General features: G+C 38.5%; 1 protein-coding gene across 3 annotated transcripts in view; it reads left to right on the top strand.

Annotated features, from left to right (window-relative positions):
- The window catches only part of osbpl6 (oxysterol binding protein-like 6), a 164416-nt gene that overhangs the window by 15805 nt on the left and 127866 nt on the right, over positions 1-20745 (top strand). The window contains exon 1 of one of the 3 annotated variants that reach the window (XM_048598992.1): positions 15274-15299. The exons of the other annotated variants lie outside the window; for them this stretch is intronic. The gene's annotated coding sequence lies outside the window, so the exon portion shown is untranslated. Of the gene's footprint in view, positions 1-15273; positions 15300-20745 lie in introns of those variants that run through there. 3 annotated transcript variants of the gene reach the window in all.

Genomic DNA, 20745 nt, shown 5'->3' with positions numbered 1-20745 from the left:
CACCGATTATTTTCAGCAGGGGAGTCGGTTGGGGCCAGGCCCCGTACAGACCCAGATCCATAGCCGGCTCCAGCTCTGGCACTGCGATTGCAGAGGCTTCAGCATCAGCAGGAGAGGAGCCTGGAGCCAGGACCCCAGCGACCGTTGACCAGCAGCAGTGTTTGAAGGAGTGTTGGAGGGGAGCAGGAGGTATGAGACCAAGCCCCTGGTTCCAAATTGAAAGCGGTAGTGCGAGAACGGTGCTGATGATGGAGCGGGCCTGTAACCAAGACCACGGAGCCCATTAGAGACCCTGACTGATGTCAAACAGCAAATGGAGGAGTAGCAGAGGGTAAGAAGAAGATGGAAAGATGAACTTTACAATGCAAAATTTTACTGCAATGTTTAGTGTTTCAAGATGGCGCCAGAGAAAGGCGACAATTTGCATTTTGCACACGTTAAAACACTTCTCACTGTATTTTTATACACAGTATAAATAAATCTAAATCTAATCTAATCTAATCCTTGACATTTCTGTTATTGACTTTTGGATTCACCTTTCCTAGAGTCCTCCATTGTCCTTCAGTAGTTTGAAGCCTTATTGACCACTCTAGCTATTCAGTCTTCGAGGACACTAGTCTCACCCCGGTTTAAATGGATCTCTTTCCAATTCAGTACCTTCCCCTTTCCCCAGTGCTCCATGAACAGAAAACCCTGTCTTTTTCACTCCTTCGGCCACACTTTTAACTGTTAAATCTGGTTATTCCTATGCCAGTTTTCCATATAATTGCTCAGTATTTATTATTTGTGAATGATGTCAATTATAAACTGTTAGTTGTCAAATAGGGACCATTTCAAAAATTGCCTACAATAACCCTTAATCCAGCTAGGAACAGGAATTAGTTACAATGGGACGACTTCAATAGACATGGATTTGGATAGATCTAAGATTTCATACACATCTGTTTGGCTGTGTTTTAATCACTTTTTCTTTTGCGCCTTGAATCTGTGTAAATTTGAATTGAATCTTTTAAACCAACTTTCCTTGAGTTGGTAAGCAAAGAGCCAACATTTCAGACTGTACAAAATGGGAAAGGTTGGGAAACTGTAGACACCAAGATGTATTCTTTCAGAAATTGCAATGGGTGCAAAATCTAGCACTAATGGAAAAGCTGGTAAATATTTGATGGAAGAAAATTCATAAGGTGTCATAGAAAAGTGAGGCAATGGAGCTACTTACCTACGTTTTTACAGAGAGGAGACAGTGGCTTTCCTGTATATTCCTAAGTAAGTGATTGTATTCTGCCATGAATGTTATAGAGTTTTACATTCAATTTCTGCTTTGAGCATTAAATTGAATATGCTGTGTCTCATTTTTACCATGTTTCCAAAAAGTGCCTATTCTTATCTAAATTTTTGTCTTAATTTAAAACCTTTGCTTATGCAATTAAGATCAACAGCTATTGGCAATGGGTATTTGTGGGAGTTTAAAATAACCAATGTGTGGAAATTATACATACTATTTACTTCTAAATTGTCTCCTTTAAGGTGAACATACTTTTCTTCTCTCTCCTTTGCGTGTGAATTTGCAATTGTTGTTCAGTTAGAACTTTTTGACCTTTGCAATGCTATAATTATAGCGCACCCTGCCCATCCTGATGCTTGAAAATTATTTGCATCTCTGCTATTACGGATTACTTTTTGTTTGGACAGATGTGAATTGTCTGATGGCAGATAATTACTGTATACCACAAAAGCATGCTTCCTTACCAAGATTGAAAATGCATTATTATTGTCCCTAGTCTCTGTTTGTCTTTAATGATAAAAATGGAAAACAGCAACATAAAGCTCAGATACTTCATAGTCGTTGCCTTCGAATGTGTATGAATACTATTGTTACAATTATGACGTTTGTAAGGTTATGTTTTAGCACTGTCTTTAAATTATAGTAAAATGAGGGGTGTGGTCACATTACCTGTTTGAAGTCTATCTATGTAACAAGCCTATCAGATTAGAGAAAAACCAGATTGTTTTATTTGTAGGCAGGTGTAAGGTGTCCATACTTGGAGGCATTGGCAGCAACATTTGTGCTGACATATGTTAAATTGCTAGTCTCAAATTCCACAAAGATATTGAGACTGCTGAATTGTAAAAAGCTATGCTGTAAACTGTCCAGAGGGTTGAGGCCTTAAGGATAGCTGTTCAGCATTTCTACCTGGATACCAGGCTCATGTGATTCACACTGCCATGGGCCTTGGGCGAGGAAAGGTTATGTAAGATATAGCTGAAAGCTGTCAAATACAGGCAGTTTACAAGGATCCATGAGATAGGGAACAGCTAGAGGCTCAAAGTCTTCTATGATTCACTGCACATTGAGTGGGAACTCATCCATGGATCGAAAAGACCCATTATGTGAGGACTTGAAATTTTAAGGCTGGAAGATTCACCTAGTTTCTGTTAGAGGATGTATCAACAGGAAAAACCCTCCTCATGAAAGATAGTTTGGTAGTTAAAGGTTAAAAGGCTGAGAAACATTAAAACAGAAGTAAACCTTCAGGAGCTACAAATCACTTTACACAGATTGTGGGAGAATTGACTATTTCCTTAAAGGACAATACAAAGTGTATCTGTGAAGTGTATTTCGTAAAAGAAAATAAAGTTCAATTTTGTGATTTAACGTACAAGTTGTCTGCAAAGCCGGTATTTAGTCAATAATGTCTGAAGGAACAGTCTTTAAAATGTGAAATTTTGATGAGTTATCTTTATGGCTATTAACTGGAAGTTCAGATTACTCTGTAAAAGCTAATGGCCTTTATGGGAAACATAATCTACATGCATATTTCTTTTCCACTTTGAACCCTCACGTTCGTTCTGCATCATGGAGCAGCAAGCTGTTAAAAAGAAATGGCTCCTCAATTAAGGCCTTTTTTTTTTGTTCAGATGTATTTTTCAACAAACTAAATTCCTCATGTAGTAAAGTTATTTTCTGGAATGCTCAGATTTGTTTTGACATTTCTAATTAATCATTGCAGTTAATTTATAATAAAAATGACGGGAGACTTTGGCTTATTCCCAAAGTGCAACTTAGAATTGTTGAGTGTAATTACTGTTCATTTTAAATCATAAATCATTTCTATTAGAGAACAAAGATAAAACTATTTATTAAGCTGTATTTGGATATTTCAGTTTTCACGGTCATCGTATTTGTCGCTGTATTAAAAAAAAATGTCCTTACATGATCTATAACCCATTTATTTTAGGGTCTGAGTTCAGAATCCATCTTGGAAGTTTGTTGCCAAGTTGTCAAGAATTTGTTGTGAATCTTTGTCATTTCTCTTCCAGGAATGCATACTGTGAAGAAGTTCTCCTATTTGATAGGATTTCTGTTTGCCTCCTTCACCTTATTCACCTTTTATTACTTTCCATTTTCCTTCTGATTTTTAATAATGTGTTTTCCAAAACTTGCTTTCACAGGCACATCTCCTTCATAAGTGACTGCCTGTCTCCAACTCTGACTTACCCTGCGTAGTTTCCAACTGAAGTTCACATTTCACATCCACCCAGGATTACAGGTATCTCTCAGACATAACATTCCTCAGATAGTTGTTCTCATGGCATCCTGAGATCCACACACTGTGCCATGCTCAACCATATTCACACACTTGGAATTCTGCATGTTATCACAGATTCTCCCTATTTCAAAACTGTCCCATTTCCCAGTTCTAATTCATTCTTCACCTCATCTGACACCTCAATAAGAAACTTTTCCCTTCCTTTCAGGTGCTAAGAAATTCCACCTCCAACAGTCATTGATGCTCCAGATCCTTTCTCCCACCCTTCACCCTATGATATTATCCATTTTTGTATCCCACCCTTGTCATGGATTCACAATTTTGTTTTATTCATTAACAAGATGAGGGCATCGCTGGTTAGGCAGCATTTATTGTCCATCCCAATTGCCCATGTAGGCCAGACCAGGTAAGGATGGCAATTTCCTTCCCTAAAGGACATTAGTGAACCAGATGGGTTTTTCCCAACAATTGACAATGGATTCATGGTTATCATTAGATTCTTAATTCCAGATATTTATTGAATTCAAATTCCATCATCTGCCGTGGTGGGATTTGAACCCGGGTCCCCAAAACGTTATCTGTGTCTCTGGATTAACAGTCCAATAATAATACCACTAGGCCATCGCCTCCCCCTTTGATCTTCTGCTGATCTCTGACAATATCATCTGATCATCTGATCTTCTGCTCTCTGAACCTGAGTAATCTGCTCTCGGTAAATGTCAGAGTTTTGTCCTCTTATAACCCCAATCAATTAGTTTTGGGCATTACAACATTGATCTCTTCTTTTATTGCCTTTGCTTCCTTGACCATTTCTTTGTTCCATGGTCAATTTCATTAATTTCCGATGCTCTGTCTCCACCTGAGCTCTTCCTCTGATGTCTTAACCATTCTTGATGCTTTCAGCAACAACTTTAGGTGTGACATTCACAGTCTCAGTTTTTTTTGCTCTCGGCTCACGCTAACCCGTCTTTCTCTGAACTTGCTGCACTCTGTTCTCTCAGGTTTAACCCTGATTTTGTTCTCAAACCTGTCAACTAAGATGGTGCTTGTGTCACCTCTACATTGTAGACCCTAAGTGCTAACTGTTAGACACCTGTCTCCCTCTGGACCAATGACCCCACTACTGAACATCAGACCACTGTTTCCAGGACTGTCACCGAGCTCATCTACTCTGTAGGTCTTTCCTCCACAGCTTCCAACCTTGTAGTTTCCCAAACCTGCACAGTTGTCTTCTGCTTGCTTCATAAAATCCGCAAACCGGACTGCCCTGGTAGACTCCTCACTTAAGTCTGTTCCTAACCCATACTGACATTATTTCTTCCTATCTTGATATTTTTCACACCTTGCTCAGTCTCTTCCCATCTAGATTCGTGCTTTTTACGATGCCCTACAGCATTTAAACAATTTCCAGTTTCCTGGTGCCAACCAATGTCTCTTCATTATGGACACTCAACCCCTCCACACCTCCATCCCCCGTCTGGATGGGCCAGGCTGACAGCTGCCCCAACCTGTTTGAGCTTATTCTTTTTATTGAACTATTTCTCCTTTAACTTATCTTACTTCCTCCATGTAAAATGTATGGTTATGGGCACCCACGTTGGCCCTAGTTATGCCTATGTGTTTTTGTGGTGTTTGTGGCATATTCCATGTTCCAGTCCTACTTGGCCTGCCCCCTGCAACTCTTTTCTGGTACATTAATGACTATAATGGTCCTGCTTCCGACTGTCATCAAATCTAGAAAAATCAAAAATTTTTCTTCCAATTTGCACCCTTCTCTCACCTTCATCTCGACCATCTCTGGCTTCTCTGTCTCCATTTCTGGAAATATGCTGTCTACTAATGTACATTACAAACCCATCAACTCCCACAGCTACCTCGGTGATACTCCCTCACACCATGCTTCCTGTAATGTTTCCATTCCATTCTCCCAGTTTTTGCATCTGTCACAGCTGTTCCAATGATGCCACCTTCCACAATGGTCCTTTCAACATGTCTTCCTTTTCCCTCAACTGAGGATACCCTCCCACTGTGTGGTGGACAGGACCTTCAGCCATGCTCAACCCACTTCCTGCAGTGATGCCCTAACCTTTTCCCCTCCTTTCCAGAACTCCGAAAGGATTCCCCTTTTCCTCACCTTCCATCCCACCAGCCTCCATATTCTAAGGATCTTCCTCGACCATTTTTGCCATTTCAAGCTTAAGGCCACCCCCAACATTTTATCCCCCTCCCATGGCATCTTCTATGTGATTGCAGAAAATTGAACACGTGCTTTTCCCTCCTCCCTCCCTCACTGTCAAGGTCACAAGCCTTCTTCCAGGTGAAGCATTGATTCACTTGTACTTCTTTCAATCCAGTCTCTTGTTTTTGATCCTCACAGTGTGGTCCCCTTTACATTGCAGAGACTGAATGTGGTTTGAGTGACGACTTTGCAGAACATCTCCACTCCATCGACAAACATGACCCCTGACGTTCTGGTCGCTTGTCATTTGGAGACACACGCTCACGTCTTTGTCCCAGACTTGCTGCAGTGTTCCAGTGAAGCCATGCAGAAGCTGGAGGCAGATCTGCTTCCATTTAAGTACTCTCTAGCCTTCTGGACTAGTCCAAGAACTTCATAGTATGAACCGAGTCCTCCATTTAGTACAAATCCATCCCCCCCACCCCGCTCTCAAACTCCGGTTTTCTCTCGGTTTCATCAGAGCTGGTCTGTCTTCTGCTATTAACGCCCTACTCTGGACTTCTGACTCTCCTCTGCAACCATTACTATCCCCTTTGCCTTTTGTTCTGTGATAACTCTGATCGCTAATCTCCCTTGACCTCTGAACTTCCCATTACGTTCGCTCCTGTCCCACTTGCTGCTTTCATCTTTCTCAACAGTAAAAACCCATTTTTTTTGCCTGTCTTCGATTCTGAAGAAGACTTATTGTATTGAACTTTGTGTTTCTCTCTCCACATATGCTGCCAGACCAGCTGATATGTTTTCAGTATTTTCTGAATTTTATTGTCAATTTGTTTCTTTTCGTTAATTAGTGAAGAAGAAAAAATCCTGGTATCGATTATAGCACTGTTTAAAAGGGAATAAAAGAAACAAAATTAACAATTGATCACTTTCTGCAGTGTTTTTTTTGTCACCCTCCCAAGTTTGCATTATTTGAACTCTTTTATAATGTGAGTTGCTTCCTAAACCAACTTTGTTTGGTTTTGTATACCCTCCACCTTTTGTTTGCTTTTGTAGACTTTCTGTCTGACTCTAACTTCTGTTTTCCTGTATTGTTCTAACTGGATTTCACACATGCTGTGTAATTTTCCTGTCCTGGTCTCATAAGGATTGATTTTGTTTTTTTGGCATGGAATTTCTACAGTTACCTACCTTTAAAACAACTCTGATAGGTTTATAAAGATCTCGGGATTGACTCTACGATGAGGGTATATGCCATTTTGTGTCAAATTGAAGTAATTTGAGACTTCGTAGAGCGGAGGATGTCACGTTGTTCCTTCCCAGAGTTAGATTATACTTGGCTAAGTTCCAGGTTTGCCATAAAGGAAGAACATTTCAACACTGACTGTCTTTAATGTCTGGAAGTTCCAGGAAATGCTAAATTTTACTGATTGATTAAGGCAGTATGTAGAGTAGAAAAGGTAGGAGTAGCTGAAGATGACCAAAAGGAATTTGAGGATATTTAGTCGGTCATTTAACATGTCGGTTGATCAACAATAAAGTGTTGATGTCAAAATGTTTTGACTTGGTTAGTTGATATCAGGTAATAAATACTGGACATGGACGTTATGTGAAGGCAGTGGCCCTGTCACCCAGTTTAAAATCAGGGGTGAGCTTGCTTCTGTTTTACCAGGTCATCCTAAGCCAATTGTAAGACTGTTGTGTTGTTAGTTGGTTCATGGTGAGATTCCTATCTATTTAGTGGGCGTAAATTAGCTAAATCCAGATGAGTGCCTCAAGGAGAATCAAGAAAAAGTCCTCCACAATGAAGAATGATTGTTAGGCTGCTTTATATCATGTTGCATTAAATGAGAGTTGCTGCTAGCTGTAATAAATTTGAAGTTACGGGGTGTGATTATACTATTGCTTTAAGGTTGGTCTGAAATAGTCTGAGTTCTATTTTAGTCTAAAATGTCATGAGGTTACCACATTCAGTAAAACCATGAGACTGCCTCATGTTGGATTGAGTTTGTGTCAAAACCATATAATTTCACCAAAGTGAACTAGGAATGAAAAATATATTTGTAATTCTTCTGCTGAATTAATTTGCAATCAATGTTTTGAACTATGAGATGAAAGAGAAATAAATGTTTAGTTGTTGCATTCTTGCCTCTAAGTCACAAAGTCGTGTTTGATCTATTGCAGAAACATGCACAAAATCTAAATTGAATTTAATTTAGGACCATATTTTCATCAAGGTAATGGGTATCAGGTGTCAGGAATTTTCACATACTTGTGATTCCATTTCTGTCTTGGATGATAAACTTGTTTTGGTGTTTGGATGCCATGCAAGGGCTGGAGGTGGACCTCCTAATTCCTGAAGCTGTCCCAAAGTGGCTGCAGAGTTTGGTGGATGGTAATACTAACAAGTTAGAAAGCTCATCTCTCTTCACTTGAGCTTTAGTCCAGTTGTAATCATGGTTGTTAGGCCCTCTTTCCATGAACATACCAGCAACCTCATGCCCCCGTATGCTCAACCATCCACCGTACACTTGGTCACAGCCAATGAGCCACTGGCAGGTCTTTGAAATTCCCATCTTTTTCAAAAAAATGTTTAAAGTTCTTATCTTCTCATGAAGCTGTTTTCATATATGGGCATTGAAAGTCCCATTTGAGGAATCCTGTAAGTCATTTCACAATTCTTAATCTTGTCCAAACAAACACACAGGCTTTGATAAATCTCATCAAATAAAGATCATGGTATTACAAATTAATAAAAATGTTGATCATACAACACTAGCCCTACCCTTTGTAACTGAATGAACAGACCACTGTTGGGCTAGATTTCCGCTGGCAATGTACCTGTGGCCATGCACCTAAATTTTCTTCTTCAAATTTATCCTGCCTGGATTTGTCTGTGTCACATACTTTAAGTGTAATGTGTTAGTTCATAGTGTATCTTTTATACGTATTTGTTTACAGTGTTGCTATCTGGCCACTGGAAGGAATAAACGAGTAGTTTTTGATGGTTTTTTCTATTAGCATTACTTTTCTACACATTATACTCCCTCTTTGAGAAATGCTATATTTAATTACCTCCCATATTGTTTACGTGGCACAATGCAGTTTTATAAGAAGAATGCTGCTGTGTTCAGACTTTCTCCCAGTATTTCTGTCTCATACTTACAGGCAAAGAAGCAACTTCCATAGGTAGATTGAATCTGCGCTGAATCAAAACCTGTGCTGTTATGCAGGCTGAGATTGGTTTAACAATTGCCCATTAATACAATACAGTGAAACAGAATAGAAGACATGGGGAATGCTAGCATGTTCTTCTGTCATCTTTCAAAGCAATGACTGCCACATTGGCAGAATAATGCATGCATGTTAAAACAATGAGATAATGCACAGAAAGAATAAAATCCAGGAAGAAACAAAAAGTATGACATACAAAATAATTAAAGCATACATATAGATTGAGTTCTGAGGATTAGATGTCTTCTTCCTTGTCCAATTATTTGGAAGACTTGTGGATGAAACAGTTGTGTAATGTCACACGTGGCATTGTGACTCTTGTCGTGAGTCACAATTCTCTTCTAGAACTTAAGTTAGACCTTCACTGAAGGTACTTAGATGCTCCTCATATATACTGCGCAGATCAATGATCGTAGTCAAGAGTATGAGATTCTTACAATCCATGCTCGAGAAATGTTGGAACATTTGTTTATTTATTAATTTTCCTGCACCCACATATAACCATGGGGTAAAAAGAAAGACAGGAGCAGACCTGCTGGTTCATCAGGTTTGTTCTACCTTCAGTCTACTTGCACCGTTAACCTCCTCTCACCTCTACACTGTTATCCTGCTAACTCTTGGAAGAAATATTTTAAAAGTAAATCGTGCCGAATGAGTGAAAATATAATTTTAAACCCTCTCTCAATGAAGAGAAATTTCCTCAATTAAGAGAGGTCTGGAGACCACTGTGATTGATCTTAATACTACCCACTAACCATAACCACTATCTAAGGTGGCAACCAGCTGCTGACGTTAAAGATGTTGTAAAAGGACAACCTAACTCTAGTTAGTTTTTTTCTCACCCTGTGCTGTCCTGTATATATATCTCAAATAATTTATCAATTAGCAGAAGTTATTCCCTTCAATATTTTCAAGACCCCCATTTGTATACTCTGTGTGCATTCTCCCAGAGTCTAAAACTATAAGCTATAAAAAAAATTTATAACTATTACAGAAACTATAAGATCTAAACCTGTTCTGATAAATTGGACTGTCAGTTGAAAAACTCTCCTCTGAACTAGTTTCTAGGTCCCAAGACAGGAGGGGACCGTAACTGGATACAGATTTTTTTTTTTAGATAGTCGGACCAAAGTGAAAGAGAATTTTACCTTTTTGTCTTATATGTAATATATCCAGCTTTAGCTAATAATTTTTTAATAGCTTTCCACCCTCTGAGTAACTTCTTCAAAACTTCAGACATGTTGGTGAGATGGAATGTCCTTCTCCAATTTCTTAATAACCAGGTTTTTTCAATGTGACATATTGTGCAACATTTGTAGACCTGACGGACTGGACAAAATTTTCCTATGGGAGGTACTGGTTAGGAGTCCCATCTCTGCCCTGGCAGGATCTTCAGGTATCCAGGTCATGCCCGATCACGGTTTGCCAGCACCAGTAACTCCCATATTTCTTCAGAACATTTTTAAGACTTGGAAAACCTGTGGCAGGCATGCTAAAGCACTGGAGCAATGTGCATTCCTGCTGTGCTTTCACAAGATCCTCCAAATCTGGTTGTAAGAAAAATATCCAGCAGCAGTGTCTTCTCCCTAGCTAACCAATCCAACATGAAGGTGCTAATCACTGAAAACCAGTTCATTATGCAAGGGAAGTCGGTTGACATGCCTAACTTGATCCCCAAAATAATTGCAAAATGAGGAACTCTGTTGTGGTAAAAGACTCCCAGGAGAATAGCAGAAACATTTTAGTGATGTCCCTGAAGCGATCAAACATCTCTGTTGACTCCAAAAATTTCATCAACCTGACTCTTCAAATGCTTTCTGGCCCACATCTGGCTGTTTACAAGACATGAATTGGACTTATCAGCTGTCTCAGAATCCATTGCACCAGAGTGGAAGGAACTCATTCTCAATTCTGAGGGGCTGCCTAAGAAGAAAAACGCATGCACTTTCTCTGATCTGTTATTTAGCATTTGTTTCTTGTGGTGTATGTTCTCTGCATTGGAAAAACCACATGCCAAGCAGTTTTAGAGATAACAACGTGTAGAGCTGGATGAACACAGCAGGCCAAGCAGCATCAGAGGAGCAGGAAGGCTGACGTTTCGGGCCTAGGCCCTTCTTCAGATTCTATCTGCCAATGCAACTGTAAGTTAGCCGTGTAACACCAATGTAACCCCTCCTGTTCCCACCCTGCCATCACTTTCATTGTATTGATCCAGAGCCATCTCCTCTTTTCTCGGGTACTTGCTGATCTGAAAACTTACATCAATTACATTCTTTTCAAATCTGTTTTAATTTCGTAACTAGTCACTGGTTTTCTACATCATTGATCGCTCCTATTTTCTCAGATCTCCCTTGATTAATTCGTTGTTTCTGTCTTAGTGTTTTGATGATATTATGACCACCCAAATGCTTGGCTTCTGAATCTTCGCTACAGTTGACTGTGCTTTGTATGTATATAAATGTTCTCTTCCCCTTGTATAATTTTCCCTACCCTCAATTTTTCACATTTGAGTCAGGGTCTACATCTGAAATGTGCTTGAATTTTCTATTTCTAGTGTAGGCTTCCAGCGTCCATAGTGTTTTTTTTATTGATAAATTAGTAATTTTGTGTTGTGACAAGGCGATTCTTGTAACATGTATATGTTTTCTATTAGATGATGAATTTGCTTACACTTTAGATAATGCACACAGGACACAATTAAATTATTTTATCTTTTGATAGCGCAGAATTTGTGTATTGCTGAAAAATGACCCATTTTGCCAAAGTTTTTCATCTTGTACCTATTAGGACAGTTTGTCAGATATACCAAATGTGTTGTGTTTGCCCTGGTTGGGTAAGGCATCTGAAAAATTTGAGTGACAGGTGAAGTTTGCGGTTCCACAATGCCAACATGCAGTAGCAACACAAGGGGTGTTTGCAGCTAACAGAATACTGCTTTAAAGCCAACATGACCTTCTGCCTATCACGCAAATGAATAATGTGGTATGTGAATTTCAGTGCCAGAGTGATGTACAGTCTACATACTTTGCATCCTAGAGAGCAGATCTTGTCAAACTGTGTAACCCTTCAGCTGCTTGCGACAAGCAACGTACAGACCATACTCAACCAGCCCATGCTTGCAAAGATGCAACATTCTGTCCAATGTTAGGTGTGATTACACGATTGGACACAGTTTGCTAAACAATCCTCAGTGCGTGGAGAATTCTGCTGACCATCAATTTAGGATTGTCAGATGGGCTCACAGTGTGGTGCATGTGTTGGAAGTTGCATGTACTAATACGTGGGTCCCTGTTCTTTGCAGACAGAAAGAACATTTACACACACTGCACCTATTGGAACACAACAAAATGGATGACAGCCATTCTCTGATTAATTTATTAGAACAATGGCTTGACCAATTAATGTTAACCTGTCCCAATGTAAAATTTAATCACAGCTTAACAATTAACTGTCAGTCATTATGAGCTGCTACTTTCTCTATGGCAATGCCTCTACCAACTGGGGTCTATTTGCAGCCAATCAGCACTCTCATTCAGTATTAATGGTATTTTCTTTTTGTTATTCCTTGCAAATTGTTCTGACAAGTTCAAGATGAAAAGCTTTGATAAGATCTTTTTTCAGCAGTACTCAAATTATATTTGTTGGTATAAAATGATTACATATTTAAATACTCCTCTTAATGACACCTGCCACCCTGTTTGTAGATGAGTGCCAGAGATGTTAACAGCATTAGTAATTTTGCTACTATTCTCACTTATCGCCTCGGTAAATGGATTTCTTACTGGGATGATTCCAATGTCGATGCATTGATAATAGCACATTTAGGACCTTACTGTGTGTTGCTTGTTTCCAGGCAACAGAATATTCCATTCTGGAAATATTGCATCATGCATCAGTCAGTCTGACTGTGCACTGGGATTTCAAAGGTCTGAGAACATCAATCTGAATATACAGTAGATAGCTGCTTCTTGAGAAGGCTGTAAAGGAGTTACCCAATGCTATTGTAATCCTATGAAGTGATACCATTAATTTGCTCTTCAAGAGACAGGATTCTTCACTGTCTTACACTGTTGAATAAACAAGAATTGCATACAGATTATTAAATGAGTAGCAAGACTATTGCCTGAATTAGTGTCAACAAATGAATGATTCAAGATTACCTGGCTTAACAAATTTTGAATTATTATTTAAATTCAGGGAGTTTACTTGGATACATGCAAACTCCATTTCTCTCTCTATATGCTATCTTTAAAAGGGCAGTCATCATCATTTTGTGTTATTTTATAAAGTCATATAGAATGTACACACCAGAAAAAGTCCTTTTGCCCAACTGATCCATGTCTCACACATGGCTCACATAGCTTCCTCTGATCCTATCTCATTTAACCCTGTTAACGTGTCTTTCAATCTGCGATTCACCTCAATTACCATTTTTTGGTTGCGAATTACATGTTCTAATCATTCTCTAGGCAAAAGAAAATTAACCCGAATTCCTTTTTGGATTTATTAGTGCCTGTTTGTTTGTTTTATATTTATGGTTTCTGCTCCCAGATCCCAAAACTGTCCCAAGTCTCCTATACCCAGAATCCCTCCTTATCCTTCTGTATCTCGGGGTTCTTTGAAAGGATGCAGCACCCTGCAAATTTCAGCCTTTTCTATTTGCTAAGATGAATCAAATTTTAAATCTTAGTTAAATTGAAGATTATGTCACTCGTGTTTCAGTGCACAGGATTAGCAATAAATTTCACAAATAAAATAAAATGTTCTCCTTTTAATACAGCAGCCATGTGTAGGTGACTGGGTAACACAAATTGGCCTCCATCCTAAATCTTCTATTTAATCTTAAATTTCAGTTTTTTTAAAAAAAGGTGTTAAAAAAAATCACCTTTTGGGAATGATGGCTTGTGACAAGCTTCAGTGGTTAATCTGATAATACTGAATCACACACGTGCTGCAGCTAACACATATATAGTGGGCCGATTAGAATTATACTTTAGCTAGAATTAGTTTGATACCTCCTATTCAAAATAAATTCCCTAATTGAAAGATTTCTGAAACCAATAAAGAATCTTGGGAGATTCCATGCTAGGTTTTGCCTTGCCCAGTAGTGGAATCATTTTCTCAATGTCCACTATGTCAAACCATTTCACGATCTTAAAAATCTGTTTCAGGTCATCCTTCAGCCTTCTCTTTTCTTTTTCCCTAGAGATTTAATCCCAGCCTGTTTAACCCATCTTGAAATGTATGTTCTTTCAATTCCACCATAATCTTTATAAATCCAGCTTGCAGCTTTCCCCAGGAACCAGTGAAGGGCTGCAATATGAACTGGACTTGGTGTGAGTGAAAACATGAGCAGTAGAACTTTGGATGACGTCAAGTCTATAGAGGGTGGAATTTGACAGAGGAACCTGAAGTGCATTGGAGAGGTAAAACAGTAACTAAAGTGTAAATGAGGGTTTTGGCAGGAAATATGTGAAGGTGGGTGGTGTTATGTAGGCAAAGAGACATGGCCTTAGTGACGTTACACATATATGAATGGAAGATTAAATACAACACTCAGGTTATTAAAATGTTGCTTTAGTCTCAAGACAGTCTGCATGGATTGGTGTGGACTTAGTAGTTGGGAAGCACGTTTTAGAGCCGGGACCAAAAACAACAGCTTCAGTCTTCCTGATATTTAATATACATTTCCATCATCAAGGGCCAGATGCTGGATAATCAGCCTGATAATCTAGCAACAGATGAAGATTCAGGAGAAAGATAGTGGTAGATAGAGCAGGGTGGTGGTAGTGTTTGCATGGAAACTAATATATTTTTTGTAATAATGGATGAAGTCACTGAGTAAGAGTGGAGTCCTGGTCACACGATAGAATCTTCGTATTCATTTCAACTTCTTGCCAGCATCTTTAAGAATCATTGAAAAAGAGAGTGAGGAATAGAGACACGCTATTCACAAATGCTGAGGGAAAGAACTAGGATTACAGGAAGAGAAGATCATTGGGGGTTAAATTCAAATTCTAATTAATCCAATGCTTGTGAAAGTTGCAATGAGCAGAAAATGTTAGTAGCTTGCATAACAAAGGGCAAATCACTATCAGATGTCTGAGTCAAACACATAAAATGAGCAGTGCATAATCAGTGATTTGACTCAATGGTTTTAAGTATCCCCTTTGTTGATGGTAAATTCTGTCTGATCATGTAATGGATGAACAGCAAGCTGATTATCAAATGAAGCAGCTGAAACAGATGGTGACCATTGTTAATACCTTTTCTCCTGTATGAAAAATAACCTTTTCTCCTCACATTTCTAACAGTTGTATGTTCAAACTACACTGGTAAGTTCTGGTTTTAATTTATTTTAATACTCCAGTGCTTTTTTTAGTACATGTGTAGCTTTTATGAATTGGTAGGAGGTATGAGATTTGGGGCAGGGGTGTATGTTAGGGTAAGGCATTAGGGGCTGTTAGGTTTAGGCAACTATTTAATGTATAGAATGAAACAAGAAACAAAAATTCCAAGGGAAGGATCCACTATTTGTGGTTAATTTGAGAAGTTAAATGAGGTATCAAACTTAAATAACTATGCAAAGATGGGTGACAGATTAGAAGATTGACAATGTGGAAAACAGAAAAGAATGGCTAATTGATTAATAAATAGGAAAACATAGAGTACAAGAGAAACCCAGCTGGATATTTAAAACAGTAAGAGTTTCCATAGATAAATAAAAATAAAAATTAACAAAGTGAGTAACAAAAACAGTTCTACAGAACCCTATCCTTTCTCAATTCTGAAGAAGGGTCACTGGCCACAAACACTAATTCTGCTTGCTCTCCACAGATGCTGCCAGACATGCTGAGATTTTCCAGCAATTTCTGTTTTTGTTTGATTCCCAGCATCCGCAGTTCTTTCGTTTTTTTTATATAAACAAAGTGAGTATTCTGTATGAAATGAATCAGAAGAATTAATAGTGAGATGGCAGATGTACAGAACAGGTAATTTGCATCTGTCTTCACTATGGAAGATGCAAGTAACATTTCAGAAATAACGTAAGTCAGGAAATGGAAGGGAACAAGGAACTCGAAACAAATTTATAATCACCAGGGAAGTAGTACTTCGTGAATTGTTGGAGCTGTAGGCTAACAGGTCTCTTGATTCTGTCTGACTTCATCCAATGGGACTTAGATGTGGGTGATGAGATGCTTGATTTTACTTTTTCAAAATTTCCTTGATTCAGGAAAGGTTCCATTAGTTTGGAAGATAGCAACTATAACGCCCATATTCAAAAAGAGAGAAAGAATTCATGAAGTAATAGGCCCAATTAACTTAATATTTGTAATAGGGAACATGTTAGCAGCTGTTATTAAAAACATTGGCTCAAGGTACTTTGAAAAGTTCAAGACACTCAAGCAGAGTCTGCATGGCTTTGAAGTGAAATTGTATTTAATTTCTTTTGGAGTTCCTTGAAGAAGTAACATGCTTATGGATAAAGGGGGACCATTGCATGTACAGTACTTAGATTTCCAGGAGTCACATCCAAAGGTTATTGCAGAACATAAAAGTTCATTGTTTAGAGAGTGACATTTAGGAGTGGATAGAAGATTGACTAGATAACGAGAGAGAGTATGCATAAATAAGTCATTTTCCAATTGGCAAGATGTAATGATTAGTCTGTCATGTAAACCAGTATGGAGCCTCTTTTTTGCAATTTATCTAAATGACTTGAGTGAAGGGACACAAGGTGTGCTTGCTACGTTTTCTGATGACACAATGATAGGTAGGAAAGTAAAATGTGAAGAGGACCTGACAAGACAGCAAAGGTTTAATGAGTGGGCAGAAATTTGTCAAAGGGAGTATAATTTGGGAAAATGTGAAATTATCCATTTTGGTAGGAAGAATTTTTTAAAAAATCATAGTTCTAAATGGTGAAGGATTGCAGACCTCTGAGATCCAGAAGGATCTTTATGTCCTAGTGCATATATTGTCAAAGGTTCATATGCAGGTCCAGCAAATAATTAGGAAAGCTAATAAAATATTGTCAGTTATCACAAGGGAAATTGACCACAGAAATAGGGAAGTTGTGCTTCAGTTATGCACAACATTAGTGACACCATATCTGGAGAACAGAATATAGTGTTGGTCATCTTATTTAATAAAGATGTAAATATGTTGGAAGCAGTTCAGAGAAGATTTACTGGATAGATTAATAACTGGAATGTGTGGTTTGCCTTATGAAGGAAAGTTGGACATGCTAGATTTGTAATCACTGGAGTTCAGAGAGTAAGTGGTGACTTCATTGAAACAAATATGTTAACGGATGTGAAAAAGATGTTTGCCCTTTTAAAGAATCTATAACTAGGAGTCACTGTTTAAAAATGAGGCATTGCCCACCTGAGAGAGGTGAAGATTTTTCTTTTTCATGGAAGGTCAATTGAAGCAGAGTCTTTGAGTATTTTTAAGGTGCTTGTAGATAGATTCTTGACAAATATTGGGATGCTGAGTAGGCAGGAATGTGGCGTTTTCAGATCAGTCATGGTGGAGTGAGCTAGCAGGTCCGAGTGAGCCACTACTTCTAAGTCATATGTTTCTCTGTCTCTCACCCTAGAGCTGGGTTTTAATAACCTCAAGGCACATTTTGAAAGAGGAGCTACCACACGTTGCTATAATCTGTTCCATATTAGTTAGGGAACACATACCTAAAATACAAAATCGTAATCTAAAACCATACGTTCATAATTTTCTACTACATTCCTTAAAAATCAAAAAGATGGCCACCATCTGAAACGAGCAGAAGATACTTCTAAAACTCTAACTGTTGAAGTACATAAAAAACTAATTGAAATATTAAAGTAAGATTGCTTCTCAAGACCTTCAGTCTCACATATCTAGGGACTTGCTGTGGATTAACGGCACTCTGTGCTTGGATATTTTGATTTCTTATTTACCAGTAGAATTCTAGATCAAGTTTTTACTGGTTCTGCAAATCTGCTACCCTTCCTTTTGCTGATGACCTTAACTCTATGTACTCTGCTTACTGACGCCAGACCAGTTTCTCCTTTATTTATCTAATCAATACCCAAACAATTCACATACTGTCACAATTTTTTAATAAATGTAGGTATGATGCTATTCTAGTAGGTAAAGGCACTCTCCAGTGTATTGCTATGTTATTCAGAGATCAATCTCTTTTTAAAAATAATGGAATTTCCCAGTTGCATAGGGTTGTATGACATGGTCTCATTTTAAGCCTTTTATTGCAACAAAACAACTAAGATTAACATTGACTAATAATTGTTTAGTTAGCAACTAAAACACTAAATTACAGAAAAGGTACCATTCATTAACATTTTAACAAAAAACAGACATTTCAAGCTATATTTATATAATACACTGTACTCTTGGCTGAGGTGTGTTCTTGTAAATAAAGTCCTGAACGGATCCTGCCTCATCAGAGTGAATATTCCATCGTCCTTGTTAAGTAAATTTCCTTCACTCAATCTTCTGAGCTTAATCGAATGGATGTGCAATAGCAAGGTACACTCTGGCTACTCATTGGTCTTTAACTCTCCAGAAGCCTTGCCTCTTTAAACAGGAATCTGTCCTATCAATGCTGTGCTTGGTGGTTAAGCCAAACACATTCCTTACCATCGGTTTGGCATAGAGGCAGCTGTATTTCGTTGTCTTTCCCAGACCTCTGACTGACTATTTGTGAGGTTGTGCTTTTGTGAGGCCAGTTGTATCCTCCTGTGAATCTGGGTATTAAACTTGCATCTTGCTTTCAGTAGGTTTTCTGATCTGGACCCTGGCCCCATGATGACCAAATCAGATGAGCTTGTCTCCAGACAGATTTCATAGGAGCCCACATCCTACCAACTCTAGAACATTCTGCCTTGTCTTAAATTAAAAGAAAGAGTTGAAAACACATCTATAAAGTGTCATTGTTGTAAAAGTTTGTTGTACTAATGCAGACCTGCACCTTTGGCAACCAACCCAAGGCACCAGATGTTAGCAAATAGATCACATAAGCTGTGAATGAGAGAAATGGTAAAGCAAAAACAATTTAAGAGTTGGCTTCTAGTTGAAGAGCATTAAAAGCAAAAATATTTCGAGAGCTGAATGTCATTATTCCAGGATAAGGGGTAATTTCTTGGAATCCTTGGAATTCTCTGGCATAGTCACTGTGTTCAAGATTGAGATCAATAAGTTCTTGGGCACTAAGAAAATTAAGGGATTTAGGGGTAATGATGGAAAATAGAATTGAAACAGATGTTCAGCCTTGATCTTATTGATTGTCAGAGTAGGCTTCTGAGACTATATGGCCCAGTCCTGCTCTTATTCTTTATGTTCTCATTTCCATCTGACTGAATGGTTTTGTACTTTGAGGACTTTAACCTCTTAAGTATCTGTCTTCCCATTTTTCCTTATAAGCAGGGCCCAGCTCAGGGGGTTACATCAGAGCCCAGTAACTGAGGATTGGCACTCTAGAAAGCTTAGTATGTTTGGGTTGAAGCCAAGGATGCTGTGCTGGGGTTGTGGGATGGGGGCCCAGGCCATGAGCAGCACCAGAGCCTGTGAATTATGTCCCTCCCCCAATATTGCTCCACCTCCTTTACTAATGTTTTAGTAGCAGCCTCTTGTCTAGTGAAGTAAGATGTAAAAGATTCATTTGGCCTTTAAGTCTCGTGCTTTCTCAAGAATATTTTTGTTTTGCCCTGTCCTTCCTTTGACTCCAGTTGCTTAATTTCCCACATTTTGATTAGCTCATGGTATACTATGAAATCGTAGGTGGCCTTTCCTTCAGTGTTTCCAAATAGAAAATAGGAGCAGGCCATTTGTCCTGTCAGGCCTATTCTGACATTCAATTAATCATGGATCTTCCATCTCAATGCCATTTTCTATTTTCCTGCACTATCTCTTGTGTCCCTTGATGTCTATCTAGAAGTATCTAGAAATCTGTCAATCTCTGTCTGGAGCATACTTAAGGACGGGGCTTCCACTGCCTTCTGGGATTGATGAATCCTTGGAATTCTCAACCTCCGAGTGAAAAAATTCCTCCTTATCTCAGTCCTGTATGATTTCTCTCTTTTTTCTGAGACTGTTATTTGGTGTGAGAGCCAAGGGAAACATCATTTTTGCATTGATCCCCTGTTGAGCCCTGTAAGAACTCTACATGCTTCAACAAGATCACCCTTCGTTCAGAACATAAAGGCCCATGGAAAACTATAGGTTGAAGTACAGTTATTGATGGATTCTTTATGATCCTTCTGCAATTGTAGCAGCTGAAGAAATGATGTTGCTATTGACTTGTACAACTACACTCTGAATGAAGGCTAAAATTTTTATAAAGATAGATTAACTTGTTGAACTGAAAATCAGGTACATGTACACATAGACCATTAAATGTGAATGATTTATTAATGGAGCAAGTTTGATTGAATAGTAGTAATTGAGATGCTATTGTATCTAAGATTGCAGGGGAAAAACTGCATTGCCTTAACAGTCAGTTCCTTTGTACAATGTTGATGACTTCATCAATGTAGTATTCTAATGTATTGGCATTATTTCATTATGTACAATAAATTTCTTCAGTTTTGATGCGATTTAGGATACTTTATAATTTTCAGTAAACTGCTTGCAGTGCGTGGAGCTGTTCTAGTGACTTAGCAGGTACATGTCCTGCTTGAAAGTACAATCATTCCTAAAAGCAAAAGACTGGCATTTTCAATTGAAACTGTAGTTGTGCACATCAAGGGAAGAAACAACTTGTGTTTAAAAATATAGAGT

Source organism: Rhincodon typus, chromosome 7 (assembly GCF_021869965.1).
Source record: "Rhincodon typus isolate 14 chromosome 7, sRhiTyp1.1, whole genome shotgun sequence".
In the NCBI taxonomy this organism is placed as follows: Eukaryota; Metazoa; Chordata; class Chondrichthyes; order Orectolobiformes; family Rhincodontidae; genus Rhincodon; species Rhincodon typus.
The sequence above is the reverse complement of the archived record's forward strand: the minus strand, read 5'-3'. Positions and strand labels throughout refer to the sequence as shown.